The sequence below is a fragment of the Xiphophorus couchianus genome, chromosome 12, assembly GCF_001444195.1.
Source record: "Xiphophorus couchianus chromosome 12, X_couchianus-1.0, whole genome shotgun sequence".
NCBI classification, from domain to species: Eukaryota; Metazoa; Chordata; class Actinopteri; order Cyprinodontiformes; family Poeciliidae; genus Xiphophorus; species Xiphophorus couchianus.
The window spans coordinates 21,577,977-21,593,447 of NC_040239.1; the positions used below are offsets into that span (position 1 = coordinate 21,577,977).

The 15,471-nt window shown below is 37.9% G+C and overlaps 1 protein-coding gene across 2 annotated transcripts in view; it reads left to right on the top strand.

Annotated features, from left to right (window-relative positions):
- The window catches only part of pebp4 (phosphatidylethanolamine binding protein 4), a 64,038-nt gene that overhangs the window by 7,539 nt on the left and 41,028 nt on the right, over positions 1–15,471 (top strand). The gene's annotated exons all lie outside the window — the stretch shown is intronic.

The window sequence follows — 15,471 nt, forward strand, 5'->3', positions numbered from 1 at the left end:
TGAAAGAAGCAATTCAATGGATGACAATCATACCATTCATCAATATGATTAAATCTACTTCCATGTGGAATTATAGACATGACGGTTCCTTTAATGAAAATATCACTTTAAGGTGTGCTTCTTGATTATTAGTCAGTATCCATGCAGACTCTCTCTTATCAGTTCATATACATTGACTGCATGAACTGTTTAAACAGAGATTCATAATCTGCATGAGAAGTGCTGCTCTGGATACTTAGACAAACACACAAGATTAAATTTCTATTTATATGAGCCACAGCATTCTTCGGTTTGGCAGAGAATCACTGTGAGATCTGGAGATGACTCTGTCGTACTTTGGCACAGCAAGAAGCCTGCACCTTTTCTTTAATGTTTTCAGCTTGGAGAAAGGAAAAATAGAAGTTTGCATTCAACTTTAAGGATTTTTGTTTGGTTTACTAGAAATTTGACAAATTTCTTGTCTTCAGATTATAAAACCTTAGATGCAAGATTTTCTACATTCACAGTGCCGTTGATAAACTATTTCTCTTGAACGTTTTCACAAAAATATGTCAGAACAATTTACACATTTCCACTGCAAACCCATGACTTAACACTTTGTATAGTCACCTTTCACTGCACTTTTTAACTGTCTTTCGGTGTATGTCTCTGCAACTCTATACTGAAATTTTTGCCCATTGTTCTTTGGACAATTGTCAAAGTGTAGTCAGAAAGGATGGACAGCAACTGTGGAGATCAGTTTTCTAGTCATATTTTTACGTTATATCTGTTGGTTTGTTTTCAGGGCTTTTGTCATCCTGGATGGCCAACCTGCATTACATTCCCTCGTCTATTTCAGCCTCTAAGACTTTTAGTTGCACAATGTCCTGCATTTATATAAACTCATCTGCCCCATCAAATCTGAGCAGTACTTCAACATTCCTACAGCATGATGCTGTCACCAATATGTTTCACACATATGCTCTATTCCTTCTTAATTTGCATATTAAGCAGCATCAGAAGGCCCATGGTTGTGTTTGATTTTTTTTTTTTTAGAGTGAATGAGATTGTTGATATTTTCATTTGTAAAACTTGTTGAAAATGCATAATTTTCTCCTACTTTGCATAAGTAAAAAGTTAAAAGGCTATTTTAGATTTCATACTGAACAAACTGCTTGTGTACTTATTTGATATCTATGTCTGCATTCTTGTTTATTAATGATTCATTACAAGTTTAGCGTTTGTATTTGAAGAGTATTTTTAACAATTCTCTGTTTGAGTCTGAGTTTCACTGTTTGGTTGTATTGGACTACATAACAATACAAAATATGCATTTCAGTATTTTTTTTTTTTACCCCTCCAGGGGGTCTTTTGTGGGCTCTAGTGTCCCTAATATAAAAGTAGGCTGACAGGAAAGGGGGAAGGAGAGAGGGGAAGACATGCGGCATATATTGTCGGGTCCGGGAGTCGAACCCGCGACGGCCGCGTCGAGGACTCAAGGCCTCCAAACATGGGTCGCGCTACACCCTACACCTCTATGGCAAGCCCATTTCAGTAGTTTTAAAGAGGTAAAATTCAACTTTATGTCTGTCTCATCCAAGGAACACCTTATTTTAAAATCAACACTGAAACTAAGAAATGCTTCTACATAAAAAACGTTTTTTTTTGTTTCTTTTAATTGTTGAGGTTTCATTTGTCCTAAATGGGAATCAAACTCTGCTGAAGTTTACTGACAGGATTACTGAGGCACTTATGCTGAAAGCTGAGGTAACTGACTTTGTTGTCAGTTTCTTTTGTTTTAAAACTAAGTAATCTCAAAGTTATAAGTGATCAAGTGAAGTTTTCTTAAGAACCAGATGCTTGGCTTAGTGGCATTTTGCCCAAAATGTTTTGTGCTTCTCATTTATGGTCCGGCACAGGGTTTAGTTCCAGTTTTGTCCCAATCCTCTGATTCACCTTCTCTAAGAACAGCTTCAGGGCTTCTCATAATGCTTAGCTCTCTATAATGCCATCCCCCTTCATCTTTATTGTCTTAACTCTGCATGAAGAGACAGAGTTTAAGAAAGAAAAAACTGGTTATTGCATGAAAGTAAAGCACATTTTAAATGACTTTAAATGTAGACCCTGTTGAGTATTTTTTGCATGTTTTTCACCTTGGATGAAAAAACTTATTCCTTTTTCAGTTTGTGTTATTTTGTTTTATTATGTTTGATAAATATATTCATATTAATAATAAGAGGCAGCTTATGGGAGAAGAGATCATCTCTATTGATGTGTTAATTGATCTGAGGGAAAGATAAAGCTCCTTTCTTTGTTAGTTTCCTGATGCTGTACTTTTGGAAATACCAAAAATGGTATGCAAATTATTTTTTAATCCCTTTACATTATTTGTTTCATTTCGCCCTGACGTTTCACACTCAATTTCTTGCACAGCAGGCTGACAGGCGGACACCCTCTGATTGCAAATTTTTAGATTAAAAAAAGTGGTCCTCATTTGAAGCTACTCTTCTTTTGAATTCTCAACATTTGATAGCTCAAAGTTTGTTTCTTCTTTCTTTGTCTATTATCAACCAGGCTTCAAACAGAAGATTAACAGCAAGGGAAAAACATTGACCTGTACACTTAAAGCTATAACATAAGCTAAAGCAGGATAAGACAGCTGAGTCTAAGCTGAGAGAGGAGATGAAATTGTGACCAGTGTTTTATGTTTTTTTTTTTTTTATTCTAGTTTTGTTGTCCCAAAGGTTGGTGTTTGAAATAATAAGGAAGAGGTGGGATGGTCTTAGATTCAAGAAGCTTAAAATGCAAAATCTCAAATAAGCCCAATTTTTTTGAGCCAATCACGTTGCGTTTTGGTGGGTTTGTGTTGATCGTCTCAACTGACTCACACTCCGCCCCTCCCCAAATAAAAACACTGAAGATTTACGTTCCTTTTCAAAAAAATGTATCTAGACATTTATCCAGCTTAATCTTCTTAACATATTAAAGTGATTTGCTTCACCCTGAAGTGGCTGAACTTGAGCGCTCAACGCCCCTCATGGCACTAAGACCTGAGAGGCATTGTGGACACCTTCAGCTCGTGAATATGGAAAAGGTGGGCTTCAGTCAACCTGCTACTTAGCTGTGGAGCTATTGCTGTCCTCGCTGTGTGTCCATTTTACTTTTTTTTGTTTTGTTATTAGTCCAACTGTTGCACTCAGTCAGGGTTCTTAGGCACATGGCTGTGCCAGCGCTGCCCACACTGTGGTGTGGAGGTTTGGAGCTCTCAGCTTTTGAGCTGAACTGAAAGAGCTCTCTCACAGAGTAGGTGTTGGCATGATGCTTTGTTTCTTTCTGTGAATGTCATGAAAGGTATGGATAATGAGAAAACTGAAGCACAGTGATAGCACGATTTATCTGGGTGCCAACTTTGTGCTCGACTTCAGAATTTGGCATTTTCAGATAGACGATGTGCTTAACCTTTTCCTCTGTCCTGAGACAAATCTGAGAATCAGTTGTGACAGCTACAATGTGGTTTTATTTAAAACATCACTTCGCAAGCCGGGCAGCTAAAAGGTCCTGGTCAAACTTGAGTGCTGCAAATGTCCCTATTTGGCATTATGCTCTATGAATTTACCCCGGGGCAATAGTTTTGCCTGGTTTCATCAGCAGAGCTGTAGATTTACAGATGGAGACATTCATTGTAGCTGCTGTTGGTCACCATTTATAATAATTAACGGTAGTTAGTTTAACATCTGTCAATTTACTTTGGAGCTGATGGCGTCATGCACTCTGGTGGAACCAGAGGCATACAGAACTTTACAGAACCATTTGACCTTTGTCACATTTTTTCATTTTACAGCCTCAAAATATAATGTATTTTTTCAGGATTTAATATGAACGACCAACAGAGACTACAACATCCATCCACCAAAATGGATGGATGTTGTATGGTATATTTTATTGCACAATGCTCCTGTTTTTATCTGTTTGGTTTTTCTATTACCACATGAAACAGTGTGCTTTAGCTGGCTCACCTCCAGCTATTTTTTTTTTTTACATTACATGTGGCCACATAACCAGGTGTGAACCTCACGCAGTTGAAATGTTTACAGATAATGAGTGCTCACACCTGTTTGGAGAAAAAATACTTGGTTTATGGTTAGTGATTTGTTTATGTCAATGCACTAAAGAAAGTAATTAAATTCATTGTCTCAAGTAATGATCTCTGTTAACATCCAGTCAACACATAGTAATTTACTGTGTTGCTTTTAAAATGGAAAAATAGTTCATTTCATTTGTCTCTGTTTTGCATGCACTGCAGCACATTTTATAACCATGTACTGTTCCTGTTAGTTCACATCATAAAATGATGTGTAAGTGCTCTGCGCTCTCTTCTCTTATACAAACTGGCAGCTACTTGACCTCTTGTTACTGGGACTGAATGTCTGACAGGTGTGATAATCATACGCGAAGGGAGTCCATACAAAATGCTGTTGAACCCAGCAGAACTCCACACAGTCGAGCACTTCAAACAAACTACGAGTGGTTGCTGCTTTTTATACCACACAGAATAGAAGAAATTGATTGGAACTGGGAGGCTTAGCTTTGGGTTTTCTGAAACATTTTTTTTCGTCAACAACTAGAGCTTAAATTTAGATCTTTTTTCCCCCCGTTTTTGTATTTTTTTATGTTTTTATTTGTTTGTCCAAATCCTATTGAGTGGTGCTCCAGGTTTTTCCTTGAGTAAATAGTTGATATTATTGTGAGCTTTTTTTTTTCTTGTGCACAGGAATGTAGATCCCCCCCCCCCACCCCATGAAATCCTAATTGTGCCTCGGAGGGCTGGTAGGGTATCTGTGCTCAGCTCTGCTCAACAGGATTTGTGTCTGTGTATGTTAGAGTATGTCTCTTAGCTTGAATACGGATATAACCCTTTCATCGCACAAGCTGCTGATTTTTCATATTTGCCAATAGGCTGATCCCGTGCATCTTTATGTGGAACACATTGAAAGTTTTTTTTTCTCCTTGAAATATTTGATATTTCTTCAGATTTAATAGAGTTGTCTGAAGGATGAGCCATATTTGAAAAATCTATCTCGCCAGACCAAGTTTAGTCGATATTAAGTGATCAGATGGAGAATTTATAACAGGTCAAAGCAGCATCTGTCCTTTCTCCTACTTGAATTATTGCTGTGCATTCATCTATGCAAATCCAGTATAAGATCCTCTCTGGCTGCAGCCGCATTGCCTCTGGCTTTGATCTGCACGAGTTATCCAGGTTGTTTGACCAAAAAAAGAAAAAAGAAAAGAATTGCAACAACATCTATATGGAGATTATTTCTGTAGTCATTAATTGCTACTTGAAAAGGGATTGAGGATTAGCAGTCCTTTACTCTACTGTCACCTGTCTCTCCTCTCTTTAGTTGTTTTTTCCTTATTTCAGTATGCGTGCAAGTTGGCAAAAAAAAAAAAAAATTAAAACAGGGTGATTTATTCAAATGAATCATCAACGCTGGAATTGATTCAATATGTGCCACATTCAGATGGGTGCTATATTATTCCCTAGGGGAGAGGCAAAGATGGAGCTGTGGAGCTGTTTTATTTGTGCTGTCTTGATCAGTGTGTCAGGCAGAGACGCTGAGCTTGTTCTCAATGAATGGACGAGCCCTTGAACCATAAACCTGTACCTCCTCTGATAACAGTTTTTGCATTGTGATGTAAGTGCCATTCTCTGTGATGTCCTCTCTGACAGCACTAAATATATCAACACGCACAAAATGATCTGTCAAAGGAATCATTTTATTTCATCGTGTTCTCCAAACTAAGGATTTTTTTTTTGAGCCGTGTTTGTATGCAATGCACCATACTGTGGATTTTGTTAAGGCTTCAAAGTAAAGCTCTGTATTGTGGATGTGTTTGTTCCTATTGTTCAGACTTATAGTTAAATGACTTTGCTGTGCTTTTGTCATTTATAACAACTATGAGCAATCCTCAAGAGCATGAGTCTCATAAAGAATCAATTCTAACTGGTTATTCAAGCTGTATAATATCAGGAAAATATTTAGTTGTGATCATATTGCTAAAAATAACACATTTCATCTGAAGGTGAATTGATGTTAAGTTTCCCTTGGATGATTGAGAATCTACAGCAGCCTGAACTTTTTCAGGAAGAAGAAAGCACTTGCCCCCAAACCCCTGCGAAATGTCAGTGTTCCTCTTTAGCAAGCTACTTAATCCAAAGTTTCCTGTGAAATGGTGTTTGAGCATTGTGACAGCAGATGGGCTCTTTTTTCTAGAAGAAAATGCTGAAACCCAAAACTTTGACAACAGTCTTGTTTAATTCTCAGATGTAAACCAGGAGATTATTTTCATGGTTGAAAAAACCAAGCGTAATTTTGCAGAAAGGTTTGGGTTACAAACCACAAGGAGGTCTGCCAGCATTTACATCATCATCCCCTCATGACAACAGGACAAAGTGCTGGTTAGGTCCAACCCCAACACTAGAATCAGCTGCTCATGGGATGTGCTGTACCTTCCCTTCTGTCACTTCGTCTTAGAGACATATCTGAACAGCACTGCTTCACTCGGGCCATGGTGGTCCCTGTCAGACAGACGGCCGACTCTCGTCCTCTAGGTTTAAAAGTCTGGAGGTTTCTTTGCTCTTGGTTCACACTCAAAAAGTGTTGCTACTAGAAGAATAGCGCACATTAATGATGAGTGAATAACAAATAAAGAGCATCTTGTTATGCTAACACAACATAGCTCACATTTCAAAAGTATACTGTATCCCAGAATTATAATGCTGCTAGATTTGATGGGATCCAGCATCTTTGTGGAATAACAGCTTTACGAGACTTTTGGGTACTTTCTCTTCAACCCAAGCCCTCTAACTGGGAACGATTAACCAATTAAAAGTGGACTTTTGGGTAAATTATAAGTTCCTTTATATTGACCAGCCAATGAGTAAAAGGGAGCATGAGGTTAGCCAATCACAAGAGTTCTTTCTTCTCTCCTCACAGATCTACAACTTCAGGAAATAATTTTCTTTTTAGACATAGACAGAGTTTATTTTCATTCAATTGTACATTTAAAAACATACAAATTGAAAAACAATTTGTTGCAAGGCTTCAATAATACTAAATAAATAAATAAATAAGTAATAGTAAAATTATTGATGTAAATATATATAATAGAAGAGTAAATTAATGGCAGTTTACTCCTCATGCTGCGTTTAAGACAGCATGAGGGATGAAGCTGTCTTAAACGTCAACAACTTAAGCACCGTCTGTCAAGAGTTGCTCTACACATGCATCTTTTTAACCACATTTAGTTTTCTTATTGGATAAAATCTTTTCCACTCTCATCATTTTGATGTAATGAACAATCAGTGATTAATTTTGATTTGTTTTAATTAAAAGAAAATGAAAAGTTAAAACCATCATGGTTCGTTGTCCAATGCTCAAACTCTGAGGTCGTATATCCTTTAGTTCGATTTCTGCTTTTGGGACGTCTGACGTCTAAAATCACCACATCTTCCTAATCGCTTCTTGAATTACTCAGAGCCCGTGATGACATGGCCCCGATTGTCAGACGGGTGGGCTGGTGACACTGGAACACAGACGGTGCTTGTCTGTTTGAAATATTCTTTTTCGAGCTTCCAAGCCCTGGGCTGTCCTCTCTCCCAGTCTCTCAACACCCAGCTTCGCCCACTGAAATAAGACTTCCATACTGGAAAATCCGGCCGTTCAACTGGCAGTCTGGACTAGGTTCAGCCCACACGACAGGGACCCACCACCATCGCCACCACTTCCCCCCCTTTAATAGGCACAAGAGTTTGCCACCCCATGTAGATGCCTTTTGGTCGGCTTCCATGGATGGCGTCAATAGCATCTTCCTACACAAAAGTGACTGAACGAAGGGCACACAAGAAAATGTGGGAATAATTTACACTTTCTCACTGTACTACCATCAGAAACCATAATTAATCATGATAGAAAAAAGGTGGAAGCCATCTTGGCTGGTGAAACACGCAGTGCCTGTGAACAGCCCTGACACCTTTAACAGCTCCATTGGCCAAATAGGAATGGGTGTCAGAGTGCTTACAACTAAGCTCCCTCCATGGCAGCATGTTTCCCTTCGTCTTCAGAATTGTGTCTGCTTCATGATGCTTTTCTGCGACAGCTCCGCAAAGTGCAACTGTCGCACTCCTTTATCTATTTTATCCGCACAATGTGAAATCATAGACAATCTGTCGAAATAAGACTGAACGTTTTTTTTTTCTGTCTTTCACTCTTCAGTAGCTGCCAAAATAAAATGTGACAAACACAACTAGATTCGTTTCGCAACACAAGTAATTTTTAATCATTTCCTATGTAAACTTGATGTCTTCAAATGCACATTTGCTGAACCGAGTGGATATTTATTGACTTTGCATGTATCTACTAAAAACCTCTTAGAAACTTGATTCCCAGATATGTTGCAGAAGGAGTGAGAATGTGCTCACACTTGAACTTTTACAGCCGTCTTGGTGGTAAAATAACAGAAAAATAGCAGATTTTTGACTCCTGGTGTGTGACATGGCTGACAGATTAATTATGGATATGATTCCAGAGCTGCAATTTGCCCTGTTTGACTTTGTTGTGTTCTCAGCAGTCAAACTATACGACAAAAATATTTCCCTTTTGCCTCATTTAGCACAGACGGAGGCTCACTTTTCCGGCACCTGGCCACTTGCTACTTCGGTGTACCTGTTAGTGGTAGTTACTGTGTCTGAGCATGTGCATTTTGCAGAAATGCTTTCACGGTAGTGAGTAGGTGTATGTGTGTAAAGCCACCACTAGAAAGTGTTGAAAGCCTCAGCTAGCAAGATCGCATCCAGGGTGACTAATAAGCTTAACATGAGCACGGCTGTGTTCGCAAACATGGTGCGCTGAAAGAAGTCTTCAATGTTGAGAGAAATGCAGAAACGATTCCTCAGGCTGCTACTAATTCCTTCACCCCCCTCAAGCTTCAATCAGACTGTGAACCATCTTTCTGTTAGCAGTGGATTTATTGCAGTTACAAACTACAGATCAGAAGTGCAAGACTTAAAAAACAAAGTTCAGGAGAGACTGCCTTTAACTGTTAAAGTTTATCGAGGAGCTGTGCTTTTTTTTTTGAAGGTTAGGGGCAAAATCGAATTTACTTTGAGTGGGAAAAATCGCAGTTGTACTGCAGGCCATGAAATGTATTCCATTGTCTCATCTTGCCTTCTGTCATGTGTTAATTTGATTAAAATACAGCATATTTGCATATTTCTATGATCAAAAAGAAAACAAGATTATGCTATTATGTAAACTTGCGTTTGTATTCTGCTCTGATTTCTCCTGAACTGCTGCCTCTTCATAGCTCACCTGCTCTTTCTGTTTGGCTACCAAGCAGAAATCTAGTAGCTGCGTGGCCCTAGAATACGCAGTTGTATCCACACGTGACTTTCCTCTGACCATGTGGCTCCTCAAAGTGTGGATTTATAAGCCACTTCACACTCCATCCCTGTGTGGGAGGACGCTGCGTTTAAAAATAGGCAGGTTTGGAGGTAGTGAGCAGCGCACACTACCATCTAAAGCACTTAATGCAAAACACTGAACTAATGGTACACTCTATATACTGTATGTCATTATTTTGTGTCTTGTTGATCATCAATGACTAATCAGGGTAATCAGTCATTGATGATCAATGACTGATCATCAATGACTAATCAGGGTCTGCAGCTGAGATTGACTGTTGTGAAATGTTTCCATTACCTTGCAAAAGTTTTCATACCCATTAAAGTTTGACCAATTTTGTCACTTTACAATCACAAACTTAATTTTTATTTTTGGGGGATTTATTCTGAAAAGTGTGGCATGCATTTATATTAACCACCCTGAGTCAGTTATACTCATATAACTGAATGTGCATATAACTGTATACGCTTATACAGTTATATGCGTATAACTTCATATATGCATATAATTGCGTAATTACAATGCAATTGTTTGGGGGCATGTCTCTACAGTGGTGGACATTTAGGGACTTAAATCTGTCTATTCTTTACAAAGTAGTTCAAGCTCATTCAGATTAGATAGACATCAATCTTTAGGTTGTGTGACAGATTCAGCTTCAATTTATGTCTGGAGATAAATAGGTCAATCCATTGTAACTAGTAAATTATCATCAATAATCTTATCACACTCTGATGTTCTATTAGAAAACTTGTGGAGTTTACTTTGACATGACAGCCAGCCTAAGTATTGTCCCTAAATAAATATGACACTTTAAATTACGCAGTGGTTGATCGGTGCATTCTAGGCTTCCTCCAATGCAGTTAAACATCATAAATGAGTTTTATATCACACTATTCATCGCATTGTCTGACAGTTGTATTTTCTTGGCGATACCATGTATTCACTCTGCATGTTAAAATGTAGAAAACTGAGGTATTATCAATACTGCTTGTACAGAGCAGCAATAAGGTTCCTAAGGTGCTACAGATGAGGTGTGGGGGATGTGCTGTTATTAATGGCAATCAGGACCTTCACACCTGGAAGGTTGGTGACCTCTAGCTGAGTGCCATAGCCTCCCTGGATTCGTCGCCTCATCTCTATAGTCCTTTACTCTCTTCTCTGGATTCAATTACTGCTACCAGGCTGACCTCTGACCCTCCTTTACCACATTTAACCTCATCTTCTGACTCTAACAGTGTTAACAGTAGTAAACTTCCTTTGTGGACATCCATTTTTGTTTCACTCTCATTTGTCTCCTGCTTCTAAATCAACACATTTTGTCAACAGTGTCTTGTTGGTTTATTTTGTATCATAGTTGAATAAGAAATTTAAAGTTACTGTAATACAGGTATATCTCAACTAATTAACTAATTTATTTTAGTTATTCAACTGAGTAAGCAAAACTCATTATACACTTTCACTGAGTAATGTACATAAAAGTGCTTTTTCTGTTAATTTAAATGATTTAAATGTAAATGAAGTTCCTTAGAAGGTTTGAAATTACATAAGACCAATTAAAGAGAAACTTACAGAAATGTTACTCTACTTAAAGGCATCAACAAATAGGCCAATTTTCTTGCTTAATTTATATATGAGTGACTATGTGAAAAAAATCTTTCAATTTTTGAATTGAATTACTTGCATAAATAGAATTTTCAATTATAGTTAAACTTTCTGTGATCAGACTGTTATCATACAAAAACAGAAACTGTTGCTTATATTATCCTTCCTCAGACAAATCTACTTCTTCAGCTTTTGCTTCAAAGCTCCCATTTTTCCGTATTTGCAGATTGAGCTTTCACCTCACTCTAAGCTGCAGTCGATGGTTGTTAAGCCATGGCCGTCTCTTAATCACAACACAGATACCTGTTAATTACCAAATGAGTTCAAGTATTTTTGCTACTTAAACAGGGATTTAGGATCAATGCATTGCTTTGCTCTGGTTTCAGCACTGAGAACAGTTGATCATCAAGTTGCACATGGTTTGCTCTGCATACTATGGCTAAAGCAGACACAGGGTAAAGCAATAGGCATATTAATGGACTTCTGCACAGATGACATAGTTTGGTGGTGGGTCTTGGATAAAGCATGAACTTGTAAACTCACAGAGGGGCCTCTTCCTTCTCCCTCCCTCTCACTAACTCACCCTCATCCTTCGTAGTGTCATCAGTTTGCAGATCTTCTCTACGAGAGCAGTGATTAGCCATCTCTCTCATTCTCATCCCCAGCAGAGTTCACACAGAGGTAATCAAGTAGATTTTCATCCTTGGGGGCTCTTGTTTCCCCATGCCTTTGTTCTTTGGTATTTCCTTTTTAACAAAAGTCCTATCAGTTTGATTATTTTGTCATGGAGTATTGTAAATACATTAGTGAAACATATTTTTTGATCAATTTCTTTCGGTCACATTTAAATTACTTCTTTAAGTGCTCTTAATGAAAGCAAGTCCTTTTTGTTCTTTCTACCACCAACCAGAGCCAGTGTTAGAGACTCCCAGTCTACTGCAGGGTTGAATTGAGCCGGTGGCGTCTGAGGTGTGGTCTTAGTGGACCGTTTTGCTGTGATCACAGCAGGCAGTGGGAGGTTAATCCCAAGAGAATGGAGGCTCAATCTTCCCCCGCCTCCAGTTTTTACCCAAGGCTCTTACATCCCCTGCTGTATAATGGCCCGGCAGAGTTCTGTGATACCTGAACAGATTTCTATTCTGCTTCAGATTCTCTCATTATTATGACATTTAGCCATTTGGGAGCTGACCTCTAGCCTTTCTGTAAACATGTGAATTAAATCTGGGATGTGCAGCAAAAACTTTGGATATTCAGTGTCTTGGAAAAGTCTTCACTCCCATTTGAAATTGTGCACAATTGGTCCATTACAAGCACAGATATTACTATGTTTTATGGAAATTTCATGTGATAGACTAACACAAAGTTATATCTAATTGTAAAGTAAAATGACTGAAGATTTGCAATGTTTGTTTTTTTAAACAAGTGTCATTCTGAGAAGTGTGGCATTCATTTATACACTGGCTCTTTTATTCTAATGTCCTTAAATAAAATTCAGTGCAGCCACTTGCCTTCAAAAGTCACCTAAATAGTAATTAGAGTAAACCTATGGGTAACTTAGAGCACAGCTGCTCTATGAAAGCCTTAGAGATTTGTTAGTGAGCATTAGTGAACAAGCAGCATCATGAATTGGACACATTTCTTATTATTGTACATTAGGCCTTAAAATGCTCATGAGCATTTAAAAATATGAAATCTGATCAAATAAATGAGGGTATCAATATATGGGTATATGCAATTAATGTATGTGTAGCATATGTGCTTATATGCAACTGTGAGGGAAGGAAAGAAATTTATTCTGATTTGGAAGAGGGCTGTAAGATAACAAACTTGACAAAAAGGAAGTGGTGTGAATACTTTTGGATTAACTTCATATATGCATATATTGATCATTGGTATTGATCATTTAAAAATAGAGTATAGGACTACTGGTAACTTACCAAAACATGGCTGTCCATCAAAACTGACAAGACAGGCAAGGGAACCACAAGACTGACATTTTTGGGAAAGTCTGAATAAAAGAGCCATTCAGTTTATATTTTGTCACAAATCATGTAGGGTCTACAAAAAACACTGCTTTGTATACAAAATATCATATGTTGAGGAAAAATAGCACTAGCCATCAGCATGAAAATACCTTCCCCACTGTGAAGCCTGGTAGTGGTAGCATAGTGCTGTGGGAATGCTTCAGTAAGGACAGAGAAGCTGGTCAGACAGATGATAAGATGGAATAAATATTTTGTGATCCTGGAAGAAATTAAAAGGTTTAACAATAGCGCTGATGTTCACCTATCAACAATGGTTTTGATAAAAGTATATTTATATGTCAGAATGGCCCAGTCAAAGTCAAAACCTAAACCAGTGTTTTTGCAAAGTGTTAACTCATGGAGACTGAATCCAAAAGCATTTACAATATTTTATCTGGGGGGAAAAAACTATAATTTTCTTCCCACTTGTTTGTGGTTGTGTTCGGACAAAATGAGTTTAAGGGATATGAATACCTTTGCAAGATACTAAGTGTTTGGGTGACAACTAGAGTTAATCCTTAATACTAGATTTAAATAGCTCCAGCATAGGTTAATTTTACATAATCGTCAAGGTGAAAATCTTAATGAGTACCTTAATGATCCTGAGAGGAGCAAGACACCAAAACAAGCTCCACATTTTAAGGGAAATTGTGTCCCTTCCAGGATGGAGCATTTTGATATACATTTAGTTTGCTCTAGCCCTGAGAAATTATTTCAGATGGCAGAGTATGCATCTGTTTTTCCCTGGAGTCTTTCACACATATCTGTGTGTAATTAATGTGAATTTTGACAGATGGAGGGAAAAAAAAAATGTCCGCATAAGAGAGAAGGGTACATGCCACAATGTGTGAAGTGCAAGCTTGATGGGAGCTTCTTGTATTATATTCACTGTCCATGCCAGCTGGACGAGCAGCTAGAGAAATGTTACAGGTAGATTTCAAGCTTTAAATATATGCGGAAATCACAGAAATTCAACGGCCACCATAAATAGGTTGGCGTTTTTTTTTTCTCTTGTTACTGTTGGAAAGTAATGTGAAACGCTTTTAATGTACTAAATTTAACTTCATGAAAATCTAAACATATCCTATATCATGTATCTGCATGCAGGGTAATATTCATGAAACATACAAGAAAGTGCAATTTTGTTCAATAGTAATTGTGACTGGAGGTCATTTTTAAATTAAAAGCTTAATTTGCCTTTAAGGCTGTATGTGCGTGTGCTGTTGTTTGAAACCGTGCTATTTCTGAAAGCATCGGGGTCTGACTTAGATATTAGTATAACTACATTATCACACTTTTTTTTTTCCTGCCTGGTAGCAAACATGTAAAAATGAGGATTACAACTCTGGAGAAGGCAACAGGTCATGGTTGGTAAGCTGCCCGGGGGGGTCACTGATATAGAGTCACTTTTGACAGGCTGTGGAGGAGGCTCTATTGTTACTGGTGTGTCTGGATGTTACCTGCAGGCACTATCGCTGAGACTACAGTATTATCCTATTATTAGGCTTAGTTGTTTACGCATATTACTGCTTGTCAGGTAGGCAGAGAATCCTTCTGAAAATGAGCATCTGCAGAAAAAAATACATGACTTCTTTATCTCATTCAAGTACATCGGCTTAGGATAATTTTCTGAGGCCTGTAAGAATGTCTTCATAGGACAAAACAAACATAAATTTAAGATTTCTGTTTACAGGGAAGCATTTGATCCTTTGAAAATGTTTTACCACACCGCCAACAGTGTTATTTGGCAGTCGGCATTAGAACGTAAGAAAAGCTGCACCTGTTTTTTTATGTGTTCGTGCTGATATCATTATGGTCTTTGCTTCAATTGAAAGTGCATATACTGTAAGAGGGACACTGTGTCGCTGTTTGTAGAGGAAGTGAACAAAATAAAAAAAGCCCATCATATGGTCTGGCAGATTTTGGGCACCAAACCAGGGATGACAAATGTGCTCTTGCAATAATTCAATCTGCTCTCATAATTCTCTAACTTTTAGGGACAGACAGAATGAAGATTTTTTTTCTTCAGGCAATTAAGCCGCCAAATCATCGTCCAATAACTGTGATCAAGTGTTAGTTAAGATGCTTTTTCTCTCCATTGACAGATTGAGGGGTATAAAGATACTTGGTAAGTGGCAGAAAGTTACTGTGAATATGTTAACGAGACGATTCTGGTGTCGCTTCCAAAACGTTGTCATTTTGTTTATGTCACAGGAAGGATATTAAGTTTAAGTAATGACAGAAGGGATGGCGTTTGTTTGAGAAAAGAATAAGAAAATCAGCTGCAGTTGATATTCTGACATATTTCTCACTTTTAAAATAGTTTTTTCATGTTAAGCCAATATTTTAGGCTTGACAGTTACATTTGATAATGAAAGACAACAAAAGAAAAGTCCTAA